Genomic DNA, 12887 nt, shown 5'->3' on the forward strand with positions numbered 1-12887 from the left:
ACAGCACTGATCTGTGAGTGATGATAATTTGTGCACCAATTCCTCTGACATCGTCTTATTAATTGTTAGCTTACTATGCAAACATGACAAGTGAAATCTCCCGCAGCTTAAACATGTGAGAGGTTGATCGCGCAGAGAATCGCTGAGCTTATGTGAGTGCGGCAGGATATATATTTCACTACGATGACCTGGATGATTGAGAACCTTCACAGACAGATATATATTTTAGTTCTGCTGAGCCAAATAAGACAGGTCAGGGTGAAGAAGTGACAGCCAAAGAAAAGCTTACCACAAAACGGAGAAGTTATGACAAATCAGACTATAAGGCAAAAAGAAAGTGCAGCTTTATGGTTTCATGGGCAAAAGAATTTCTGTGGCTGCAATATGACGAGCTAAAAAACAACACGCACAAGGGTTAGGGTTAAATTTAAAAACTGTACTTTTGTGTTAAAATATATATTTATAATTTTAATAAATGACAAATTAAAAAGGCATGAACATTTTTCTTTTGTATCGAAAAAATATCGAACCGTGACACCAAAGTATCGAACCGAACCGAACCGTGAATTTTGTGTATCGTTGCACCCCTAATATATATATATATATATACACCATACCTTACCATGCATGGAGGGTTTCACCCCAAGTCCAGCACCCTGAGGCTGTACGCTAAGCGGAAGTAAGGGGGCCAGGGACTGGTGAGTGTCAGCACCACAGTCCAGGGTGAGACAACGAACATCCAAGAATACATTGGGAAGATGGCCCCAACTGACCGAGTGCTCAGTGAATACCTCAGGCAGCAGAAACCCAAGAAAGAGGAGGGAGATGAGGAACCATCATGGAAGGACAGGCCCCTGCACGGTATGTACCACCGGCAGATAGAGGAGGTGGCTGATATCCAGAAATCCTACCAGTGGCTGGACAAAGCTGGACTGAAAGACAGCACAGAGGCACTAATCATGGCAGCACAAGAACAAGCTCTGAGTACAAGATCCATAGAGGCTGGGGTCTATCACACCAGGCAAGACCCCAGGTGCAGGCTGTGTAAAGATGCCCCAGAGACAGTCCAGCACATAACAGCAGGGTGCAAGATGCTAGCAGGCAAGGCATACATGGAACGCCATAACCAAGTGGCCGGCATAGTGTACAGAAATATCTGTGCCGAGTATAACCTGGAAGTCCCGAGGTCAAAATGGGAGATGCCCCCAAGGGTGGTGGAGAATGACCGAGCTAAGATCCCGTGGGACTTCTAGATACAGACGGACAAAATGGTGGTGGCTAACCAACCGGACATAGTGGTGGTAGACAAACAGAAGAAGACGGCCGTAGTGATCGATGTAGCGGTTCCGAATGACAGCAATATCAGGAAGAAGGAACACGAGAAGCTGGAGAAATACCAAGGGCTCAGAGAAGAGCTCGAGAGGATGTGGAGGGTGAAGGTAACGGTGGTCCCCGTGGTAATCGGAGCACTAGGTGCGGTGACTCCCAAGCTAGGCGAGTGGCTCCAGCAGATCCCGGGAACAACATTGGAGATCTCTGTCCAGAAGAGCGCAGTCCTGGGAACAGCTAAGATACTGCGCAGGACCCTCAAGCTCCCAGGCCTCTGGTAGAGGACCCGAGATTGGTGTTTTTGTTTTTTTTTATATATATGAAAGATAGGACCCCCCATAGCCGGTTACCAAGATTACGTGAAGTACCCTCAGAAGGTCTGCTAGATGATGTTAATGCAGCACTACGGACGATATCTAAAGCCACGATTACTGACACTAAGAAGCTGATCTACAATACGGCAGAAGTGATCAGTGAGATGCTTGGCTACAAGTTGAACAGCCACAAGGGGCAGTACCCTCCATGGAGAAGGAGGCTAGAGGCTAAGATCAAGGTAGCACGGAGGGAGGTTAGCCAACTATCAGAGTTGCAGAAAGGTGCGATGAAGAAGGTGCCTAAGACGTACAGGAAGCTGTCCATACCTGAGGCCTTGGAAACTGCCAAGCAACGACTCACAGCCTTGGCCAGCCGCTTGAGGAGGTATACCAGAGAGATAGAAGGCAGGAGAATAAACCAGCTGTTCTCCACAGAACCAGCCAAGGTGTACTCTCAGTGGCAGGGTAACAATATGAGAACAGCACCACCAAGGCTGGAGACGGAGCAATACTGGAAAAGCATATGGGAGAAGGACGCGACACATAACGGCAATGCTCAGTGGCTAGTGGATCTGAGGGCAGACCACAGCAACCTCCCCGAACAGGGTCCAGTAACCATCACAGTGGCAGATATCCAGGAAAGGGTCACCAGTATAAAGAGTTGGACAGCACCAGGCCCTGACATGGTCCACGCCTACTGGCTGAAGAAGCTGACTGCACTCCACGAACGCCTGGCAGCACAAATAAATCAGCTGCGAGTTGACGAGAGACACCCAGAATGGCTAACCGAAGGCCGGACAATCCTGATCCTCAAGGACCCCCAAAAGGGACCGGTCCCCTCCAACTACCGACCAATAACCTGCCTCAGCACGTGGAAGCTCCTGTCAGGCATCATATCGGCTAAGATGAACAGGCACATGGGTCAATATATGAGCGAGGCACAGAAAGGGATGGGCAAGAATACCAGAGGCGCAAAACACCAGCTACTGGTAGACAGAACAGTCAGCCGAGACTGCAGGACCACACTGACCAACCTGTGCACTGCCTGGATTGATTACAAGAAGGCCTATGACTCAATGCCCCACACCTGGATCCTGGAATGCCTAGAACTATATAAGATCAACAGGACCCTAAGAGCCTTCATCAGGAACTCAATGGGTATGTGGTGTACAACACTAGAGGCCAACGCCAAGCCCATAGCACAAGTCACCATCAAGTGCGGGATCTACCAAGGAGATGCTCTGTCCCCACTGCTGTTCTGCATAGGCCTGAACCCCCTCAGTGAGATCATTAACAAGACTGGCTACGGATACCAACTACGGAACGGAGCAGTTGTCAGCCACCTCCTGTACATGGATGACATCAAGCTGTATGCCAAGAGTGAACGAGACATCGATTCACTGATCCACACTACCAGGATATACAGCAATGACATCGGGATGAGAGGGAAGGTAGTCAGAACTGAGGGGATCGAGCTACCAGAAGGCAACATTGCAAACATAGAGGACAGTTACAAGTACCTGGCTATCCCACAGGTAAATGGGAACCATGAGGAATCCACTGGGAAAGTTGCAACCACCGAGTACCTGCAGAGGGTCAGGCAAGTCCTGAGGAGTCAGCTGAATGGTAAGAACAAAATCCGGGCTATCAACATCTACGCCCTGCCCGTGATCAGGTACCCGGCTGGTATGATAAGTTGGCCAAAGGAGGAGATAGAAGCCACTGACATCAAGACAAGAATGGTAAATGGCCTGTATTTGTATAGCGCCTTTACTAGTCCCCCCTAGGGACCCCAAAGCGCTTTACACACCCAGTCATCCACCCATTCACACACACATTCACACACTGGTGGAGGCAAGCTACAGTTGTAGCCACAGCTGCCCTGGGGCAGACTGAAAGAAGCGAGGCTGCCATATCGCGCCATCGGCCCTTCTGGCCCACTGCAGTAGGCGGTAGGTGAAGTGTCTTGCCCAAGGACACAACGACCGAGACTGTCCGAGCCGGGGCTCAAACCGGAAACCTTCCGATTGCAAGGCGAACTCCCAACTCTTGAGCCACAATCGCCCCAGCCAAGGTAAGAAAGCTCCTTACCATGCATGGAGGGTTTCACCCCAAGTCCAGCACCCTGAGGCTGTACGCTAAGCGAAAGGAAGGGGGCCGGGGACTCGTGAGTGTCAGCACCACAGTCCAGGATGAGACAACGAACATCCAAGAATACATTGGGAAGATGGCCCCAACGGACCGAGTGCTCAGTGAATATCTCAGGCAGCAGAAACCCAAGAAAGGGGAGGGAGACGAGGAACCATCATGGAAGGACAGGCCCCTGCACGGTATGTACCACCGGCAGATAGAGGAGGTGGCTGATATCCAGAAATCCGGCATAGTATACAGAAACATCTGTGCCGAATATGGCCTGGAAGTCCCGAGGTCAAAATGGGAGATGCCCCCAAGGGTGGTGGAGAATGACCGAGCTAAGATCCTGTGGGACTTCCAGATACAGACGGACAATATGGTGGTGGCTAACCAACCGGACATAGTGGTGGTAGACAAACGGCCGTAGTGATTGACGTAGCGGTCCCGAATGACAGCAACATCAGAAAGAAGGAACACGAGAAGCTGGAGAAATACCAAGGGCTCAGAGAAGAGCTCGAGAGGATGTGGAGGGTGAAGGTAACGGTGGTCCCCGTCGTAATCGGAGCACTAGGTGCGGTGACTCCCAAGCTAGGCGAGTGGCTCCAGCAGATCCCAGGAACAATATCGGAGATCTCTGTCCAGAAGAGTGCAGTCCTGAGAACAGCTAATATACTGCACAGGACTCTCAAGTACCTAGGCCTCTGGTAGAGGACCCAAGCTTGAAGGATAAACCGCCCGCAGGGGCGTGCTGGGTGTTATAAATAAAAACAAAAAAAGAAAAGCAGGTATTTCTGCAGTCTATTGATTACTAGATAGTGGAAAGGGGGTGTAATTAAATAAGCTTATGCTTCTTCCTGCTCCTTTTTGAACATGAAAGTTATTTGTAGTTGTGGTTGCTAGTTTTCCTTTGGTTTTGCTTTGTTTGTTTGTCTCTGTTTAATTCTGTGTTGTTGTACTTTTTCAACAGGTGCAAAATAAAGATTCAATCAATCAATCAAACACTAATTTTAACTCCCTACGCTAACACATGTGCCACAGTAGGACTGAGCTGTAAAGACTAAGATACCCCTCACAACTGAGCAACTGTTTCACACAAGTGTCATGCAAAACACTGACAGGAACTCTCTTTTCTTCTCCCAAAAAAGAAACAAAACCTTTGGACACAAAAGGCTTTGATTCTTCGTCTATTTTGTCACAGCTGCATCTTCTAATTTGTGAGATTTAGTTTATAGAAGATTTACTGGGGAAGGAGTATTAACCTTCCTGAACTGTTCTTTTCCTTTAAGGATGGGACAGGCAGCGATGAAGTGTCCGTGATCACGGCAGCAGTAACCATAGCTGGACTGGCCATCGGGCATACCGGGCATTTGCCCGGTGGGCCGCTGGCGATTTTTTGTTTTTATGGGCCGATGGATTTTTTTTTTTTTTTAGGAAGGGTATATATAATGAAAGGTGTTGGATTGGCCAATTGGTCAGGATCGACTCTGGGCTGGACCAATTACAGCCGAGGAGGCCGAATGCACCCGCCCCCTTGTTTAGCAATCACGTGATTTTCGCGCATTGCATGCTGGGAACTCGTGGCAAAACAATCCAAGTACCGCATCAAATGCAAGCATTTGCAGCACCGCAAAACGTTCATTCTCCGGTTCCAATACCTTCTTGTTTTTTCTTTGCCGCACAAAAAAGGAATGTACAAAACAAAAGGAGAACAATGCCGGTCCGTACAAAGACAGACTCGACGAAAAGACAAAGAAAAGATACGAGGAAAAAATCAAAGGTGTTAAAGGGTTAGACCCTTACGAGCACACAGAGGGACAAAAGACGTTAGCGTGCTGCCCAACTTTCACCACGCTCATATTTATAATTACATGGTTCTTGGAGTGAGTGCATACACTCATGAAGTTTAGTAACTTCAGGTCACTGCAACAAGCCCAGGTACAGTTTACCGACGGATGGGTGCAGGACCTTGAAACGCCCCGTGTAGAACGAAAGACCATCGTACGAACAAAGGTAAGTTTACCAGTCTCACAAATCGTCGTCATAAATACACATTCGTTAACCGTTTATTAATATAACCTTTGAGCTCAACGGTAATTAATTAGCAGTGGAAATAATTTCTGGTTCATTACAGAAATGTAGCAGTGACAATAATATTGTATGCTGTAATCGCACTGGACAATTAGTGATATAAAACAACTGTTTTATCCTGTGAATAAAAGTATATGTTTTTGTCAATGTACCATGGTAATAACAGAAGTGAAACGCAATATTGTGTCAGGACAATTTACTATTTATGCGCAATAAACAAAGGAGCATAGCGCGACAATTTCTGTTCAGCGCCAGACTTGCTTGTAACCTATATCACCAATTATGTTAAGAAAAATGACGTATTAATGACTAAAAACTCTGACCTTTGTGGGAATGCTTGGAGCAGACTAACCTGTGAGCTGGAGTGTTCTGAGACGTTATATTTGGTATATCCAGACCATCCGTCGGCTCTTACTTCGGAAACATGGCTTAAAACATTTCTCTTCAAGGACGTAATCCGATTAAAAAAAAAACGATCGGCTTCCCGTGGCTGTCATGCGACCGGCTGTTGCAGTTAATAATACAACAGCTTCTTGTCATTTTTTGTGTTTCTTTTTATCCTGTGTAACTGAGTTCAATTGAAAGCCTGCGTGCGCTAGTACCTCTTGCCACAAGTTCCCAGAATCCTTTGCGGTTTTACCCCTGAATGACGTCACATTTTCAATCTTTATCCTGGTGGGCCGGTCTCTAGTCAAAATGCCCGGGCCGATTTTTTGTCCCAGTCCAGCCTTGGCAGTAACACTCTGTTTTCAGTGGCTGCAGTGGTTTACAACAGGGGTTTTTGGGAGACCTGGTGTTTGGGCGACCTGAGCTTGGTGTGTTGCAAACAGGAGATGAAAACACACCTTTGTGTGTCAACATAGCCTGTACAGAAGCAGCAAGAGTTGTAACCTTTTGTTCATTTAAGTAGGTTACCACTTTTTCTGGGAGTTGATGTTTGAACTCCGCCAACAACTCCAGCTCAGGCAAATCATCTAAGGTAGCCTTGGTAACCTGACACCATTTATTAAACAGAATCTTTTTCTCCCTCGCAGACTCCACATAAGTTTGGGTGGCAGTTTTTTTCAGATTCCTAAACTTTTGCCTATACGTTTCTGGCACAAGCTCGTATGCACGCAGGACAGCAGCTTTCACAATGTCATAATCTAAACTGTCCTCAACTGAAAGAGCTATGCATACCTCTTGACCTTTCCTCTCTAATTTTCACTGGAGCAAGAGAGAGCATATGCTCTTTGGCCAGTATAGTGCACCTGCAATGCGCTCAAACACTTTTCAGATCTACTTAGCTTGCACTTGTCCACTCAAACTCAGATGCTTTAACTGGTCCCACACTCCCACTTAAAATCTAAAGGTGACAGGGTTTTCTAGGTTGCCATCCCAAGACTCAGGAGCAGTTTTCCCTCTTTTGTAAAGTTCTCCTCTTCTTTGGAAATCTTGAAATCACACTTGACAACCTAACTATTTTTAAAGGCTTTCACATCACTTTGAAACCAGGTCTATTCTGTCCTTGTTATCTTGTTTTTTTATCTTGTTGGATGATATATGCATGTGTATATGTATACATGTATTCATGTCCATGTGACCTTCCATCTTTTTATTCAATTTATTTTAATTCTTTCCTTTATTTACTTTGCCGACTTTGATGCCTTTTAAACGTGCTATATAAATAAAGCTGACTTGAGATGATAACTTCTCATTTCATAGTCTTCACATGCTTCATCCTAAGCACGCTTTCTGTTGATTCACTCGCTAACTACAGGGAGTGCAGAATTATTAGGCAAATGAGTATTTTGTCCACATCATCCTCTTCATGCATGTTGTCTTACTCCAAGCTGTATAGGCTCGAAAGCCTACTACCAATTAAGCATATTAGGTGATGTGCATCTCTGTAATGAGAAGGGGTGTGGTCTAATGACATCAACACCCTATATCAGGTGTGCATAATTATTAGGCAACGTCCTTTCCTTTGGCAAAATGGGTCAAAAGAAGGACTTGACAGGCTCAGAACAGTCAAAAATAGTGAGATATCTTGCAGAGGGATGCAGCAGTCTCAAAATTGCAAAGCTTCTGAAGCGTGATCATCGAACAATCAAGCGTTTCATTCAAAATAGTCAACAGGGTCGCAAGAAGCGTGTGGAAAAACCAAGGCGCAAAATAACTGCCCATGAACAGAGAAAAGTCAAGCGTGCAGCTGCCAAGATGCCACTTGCCACCAGTTTGGCCATATTTCAGAGCTGCAACATCACTGGAGTGCCCAAAAGTTAACCACCACTCACAACCACTAGCACTTTATATAGCCTCTGTAGAAACTATCTACACCCTCACTTATCTTAACTGCACTACTGTATAGCTCTGTGTAAATAATCATTCTGTACATTCGATAATCTTTAATCCTACAACTGTTTACAACTTGCATAGTTCCCATTTCTGTATAGCTGTATATCCCAGATTCTGTAAAGTTATTTATTTCATATTCTGTATAGTTTTTCATATTTATATCCTGTTCATATCCTGTACATAGCTTGTACTCACTACAGCCTGTACATACTTATGGTTATAGAATATTCACAACATACTTCATACCGTGTACATTATAACATACCATAATAGACCCATTTCTGTAATATACTCACATATCTATATTATTGCTAATATATATTGTAATATATCTATATCACTAAAGCACTTCTGGATGGATGCAAACTGCATTTCGTTGCCCTGTACCTGTGCATGTGCAATGACAATAAAGTTGAATTCTATTCTATTCTATTCTATTCTATTCTAAAAGCACAAGGTGTGCAATACTCAGAGACATGGCCAAGGTAAGAAAGGCTGAAAGACGACCACCACTGAACAAGACACACAAGCTGAAACGTCAAGACTGGGCCAAGAAATATCTCAAGACTGGTTTTTCTAAGGTTTTATGGACTGATGTAATGAGAGTGAGTCTTGATGGGCCAGATGGATGGGCCCGTGGCTGGATTGGTAAAGGGCAGAGAGCTCCAGTCCGAATCAGACGCCAGCAAGGTGGAGGTGGAGTACTGGTTTGGGCTGGTATCATCAAAGATGAGCTTGTGGGGCCTTTTCGGGTTGAGGATGGAGTCAAGCTCAACTCCCAGTCCTACTGCCAGTTTCTGGAAGACACCTTCTTCAAGCAGTGGTACAGGAAGAAGTCTGCATCCTTCAAGAAAAACATGATTTTCATGCAGGACAATGCTCCATCACACGCGTCCAAGTACTCCACAGCGTAGCTGGCAAGAAAGGGTATAAAAGAAGAAAAACTAATGACATGGCCTCCTTGTTCACCTGATCTGAACCCCATTGAGAACCTGTGGTCCATCATCAAATGTGAGATTTACAAGGAGGGAAAAGAGTACACCTCTCTGAACAGTGTCTGGGAGGCTGTGGTTGCTGCTGCACGCAATGTTGATGGTGAACAGATCAAAACACTGACAGAATCCATGGATGGCAGGCTTTTGAGTGTCCTTGCAAAGAAAGGTGGCTATATTGGTCGCTGATTTGTTTTTGTTTTGTTTTTGAATGTCAGAAATGTATATTTGTGAATGTGGAGATGTTATATTGGTTTCACTGGTAAAAATAAATAATTGAAATGGGTATATATTTGTTTTTTGTTAAGTTGCCTAATAATTATGCACAGTAATAGTCACCTGCACACACAGATATCCCCCTAAAATAGCTAAAACTAAAAACAAACTAAAAACTACTTCCTTTTTTTTTTTTTTTCACTTAATGAATACGGGACAGACTTGACTGGGGGAAAGAAGGGGAGAAAGAAAGAGGGAAAGAGAAACAGCTGAGAAGAGGGACGGGGGAGAAGGGCAAAAGACAAAAACCAACAGAACGGGCAGAGAAAAAAAATGCATATATCAATCACCTGGATCACCTGCTGAGAAAGAAAAAAGAAAGCAAGCAGAAGAGAACAAGAGTAATAGAATAAACAACATCACAATGATATATGGGAATATGACAGTAAATACTAAATGTTAAACATTATTGTGCAGCACATAAGATCAACAGAACACAGTGTGCTTTGAGGTAGGAGCCAAAAAGGGTGTAGTTTGTGGGTGTGATCACCCGTGTGTACACCTGTGAGCATGGACGCGCTTGTTTTTTGTTTTTTTAAAAGGTTCCTTCATGTAATAATCTGCTAGAGGGTGTGGGGGGGCCACAGCCCCGTCCTCCAGGGCGTGAAGCAGGTGTGGAGGAGATCAAAACTCCAGACATCCAGAGGCCCCCAGAACACAAGAGACCAAGGAAGACCAACAGAGGGGCAGCTGCGCCACTGTCCCGGAAAGAGCTGAGGAGAGTCCCAGATGAGGGCTCACTCAGCAGCCGCGGAGCAGAAGCCAGGGGGAGTTGCAGTGACGCGCCCGTGAGCTCCGCCGGCAGCCAGCTGCGCCTGAGTGACCGAGCCCCAGGCCGAGAGGCCGGGGGCACCCCACCTCCGAAGTGGCCCGAGCGAGCCCCAGGCTCCAGGCCCCGATAAGCGGCCGCCAATGAGTGAGCCGGTGTGTACCTGGACGCCCATCCCCGGACACAAAGAACCACCAACGCACCGATGTCTGAGGGGGTCCGCCACTGGCAGGGGAAGTGGTGGTAGGGGGAGATAGGCCTCCAAACCTTGGAGGGCCTGAGATGTCCCCAGAGAGGTGGCGCCTGACACCCAACCTGACATATAGACACAGACATACAGGCACACACAGATACAAACATCCATTCCCACCCTCATGCTCTCATATGCACTTACTCCACACTCAACCAACGTGGAGACAGACATAAAGAGACGTTGTACACACGATCACACTCCCCAAGCGTACTCTACAAACCGGGTCTAGGTGCCCCCGCCCCTGGAGGGGGGAACTGCACCCAGACCCAGGTGGTGTTTCCCTTTTCCCTGCGGTGGGGGGAGGCAGACCGCCCCGACTCCGCAGCAGCAGGAAGGCTCCACACTCCAGACCGCAGTCGGACGGCCAACTCCTCCTCCTAGTCCTAGCCCCCCTGCTCCAGCAGGTCGCAGAGAACGGGGGTGAGAGAAGACTCCGAACCTCCCTCCACCCGCTCATTGTAATGTTGATGCATGTGTGTTCTAAGGTGCATTTAAAACCCAGGAGGGCTTGGAGCTACCTGCCAGAGAGCAGCAGGTAAGCGCATGGTCCCTCCTGCTAGCCCTCAATGTCTACGTGTATTTAAAATTGAGAGGTGGGCAACGATGCCAGGGGTGGGGTGTACACCCTGATGGTACTTTGGACTCCGTGTATCGTGCCCACCCCCAAGATCCTATATGTATGTGTAATGAGAGTGTGAGTAATGTGAATGTCTAAGTTGTGGGATAAAATTGAGGCAGAGGCAGCCAGAAGGGGACAGAGGGGGGGTAGCCTCCTCTGCACCCTGGTGACATACCCCTACTCCAAGGCCCTGCATGTGTGGGTGGTTGTGGTGGAGCGGGAAGAGGGAGGCAGCTGGAGATGGGGAGGGAAGGAAGGGAGGGGCAAGTGACCCCTCCCTGGGGCCAGCTCCCCCGCTGACCCCAGTAGGCACCCCCATACTCCGCGACCCGCCAGGGAAAGGGGGCCCAGGCCCATCCAGACCGGGCCCAGTGCAGCAGCGCCGCCCGGCCCCACAGAGCCCGGGACAGTCCACCCAACCCCACCACAGAGAAAACTGCACCCACCCCACCATCCACTCATCTTCCAGACTACATAAGACAATAAACACCCAGGCTGAGATCTTCCTCCACCTCTCCTGTATCTCCCCCTCCTGCAGAGGGAGCTCCTGAGGAGAGGAAAGCTCCTGCAAGATGTGACAATCTCCCCCACCAGTTGAAGAGCCCCCCAGGTGGCTCGACGCACCGGCGGCACCCTGCTCCAGGGCTGGGCCCCCATGCACCCACCCGCCCACAACCCCGGCAACACACCAACCAGGACCCAAGCCCCCGAGGCCCGGTCCGGGTCCCAGCCCAGAGACGGAGCGCCCCCAGAACCTCACGCCCATCCCGGACCCACCCAGGGGCAGCCAGGCTACCAGGTCAGTAACCCACGTCCGTCAGCACAGACCCTCCCCTAGCCCCGCTGCACGCAGCCGCGAGGAAACAGTCACCGGAGAGCCAACAGAGCCCCTAACCGGACATGACCGCTACCCCGGGTTGAGCCCCCCAAGGAAGATGCCTCCGGGGAACCCCCCGACGCCCTAAGCCTGTCCCTACCCCCACACCAATCACAACAGTGAAGGCGGGACCAAACTATGACCCCCCACCCCCACTAGGTGATGGAGCTGATCAAAGGAGCCCAGAGCAATTGATCTGATGTGGTGGCAGAGGCTGTATCAAGACTAATGTAATCTAATAGATAATTTCTATATTGGTTAGAATTAAGATTATTTTTATTTTTCCAGTTCATGAGGACTGTTTTCTTGGCTATGCATAGGGCAGTGAAAACCATATGGGCGATATTCTTTTCTGAAGTGACATTATCTAAGCTGCCCAACAAACACACTAAGGGGGAAGTTGGAATGTTACATTTCAGACACTTCGATAAGTCTTCACATATCTCGCGCCAAAACTTCTGAACTGGTGGACAGAACCAAAGAGCGTGGATATAATTGTCCGGTGAATTGGTTTGGCAGTGTGAGCAGTTGTTGGTAGACGTAAAGCCCATCTTGAACATCCGATGACCTGTATAGTGCACTCTATGTAATATTTTGTATTGAATTAATTGAAGACTGGGATTTCTAATTAGATGAAAGGTTTTTAAGCAAATCTGAGACCAGAAGTTTAGGTCTAAGTTAACTGATAAATCCGCTTCCCATTTTGCAATAGGAAGTGATATTGATTCATCTGTTTTAGAAAGCATTCTGTATATTTTGGATAGTAATTTGGGGGGTTTAAGAGTAAGAAATTGAACCACACTTGGTGGTGTTTGTAGTTCAACTTGACCCGGTTTAAATTTCTTTTTTACTATGGATTTAATTTGTTGATATTCTAAAAATCTTTTCTTGTTGATCCCA

Source organism: Diplotaxodon limnothrissa, linkage group LG9, assembly GCF_057381915.1.
Source record: "Diplotaxodon limnothrissa isolate DT_005_m linkage group LG9, D_limnothrissa_male_GT1.1, whole genome shotgun sequence".
NCBI classification, from domain to species: domain Eukaryota; kingdom Metazoa; phylum Chordata; class Actinopteri; order Cichliformes; family Cichlidae; genus Diplotaxodon; species Diplotaxodon limnothrissa.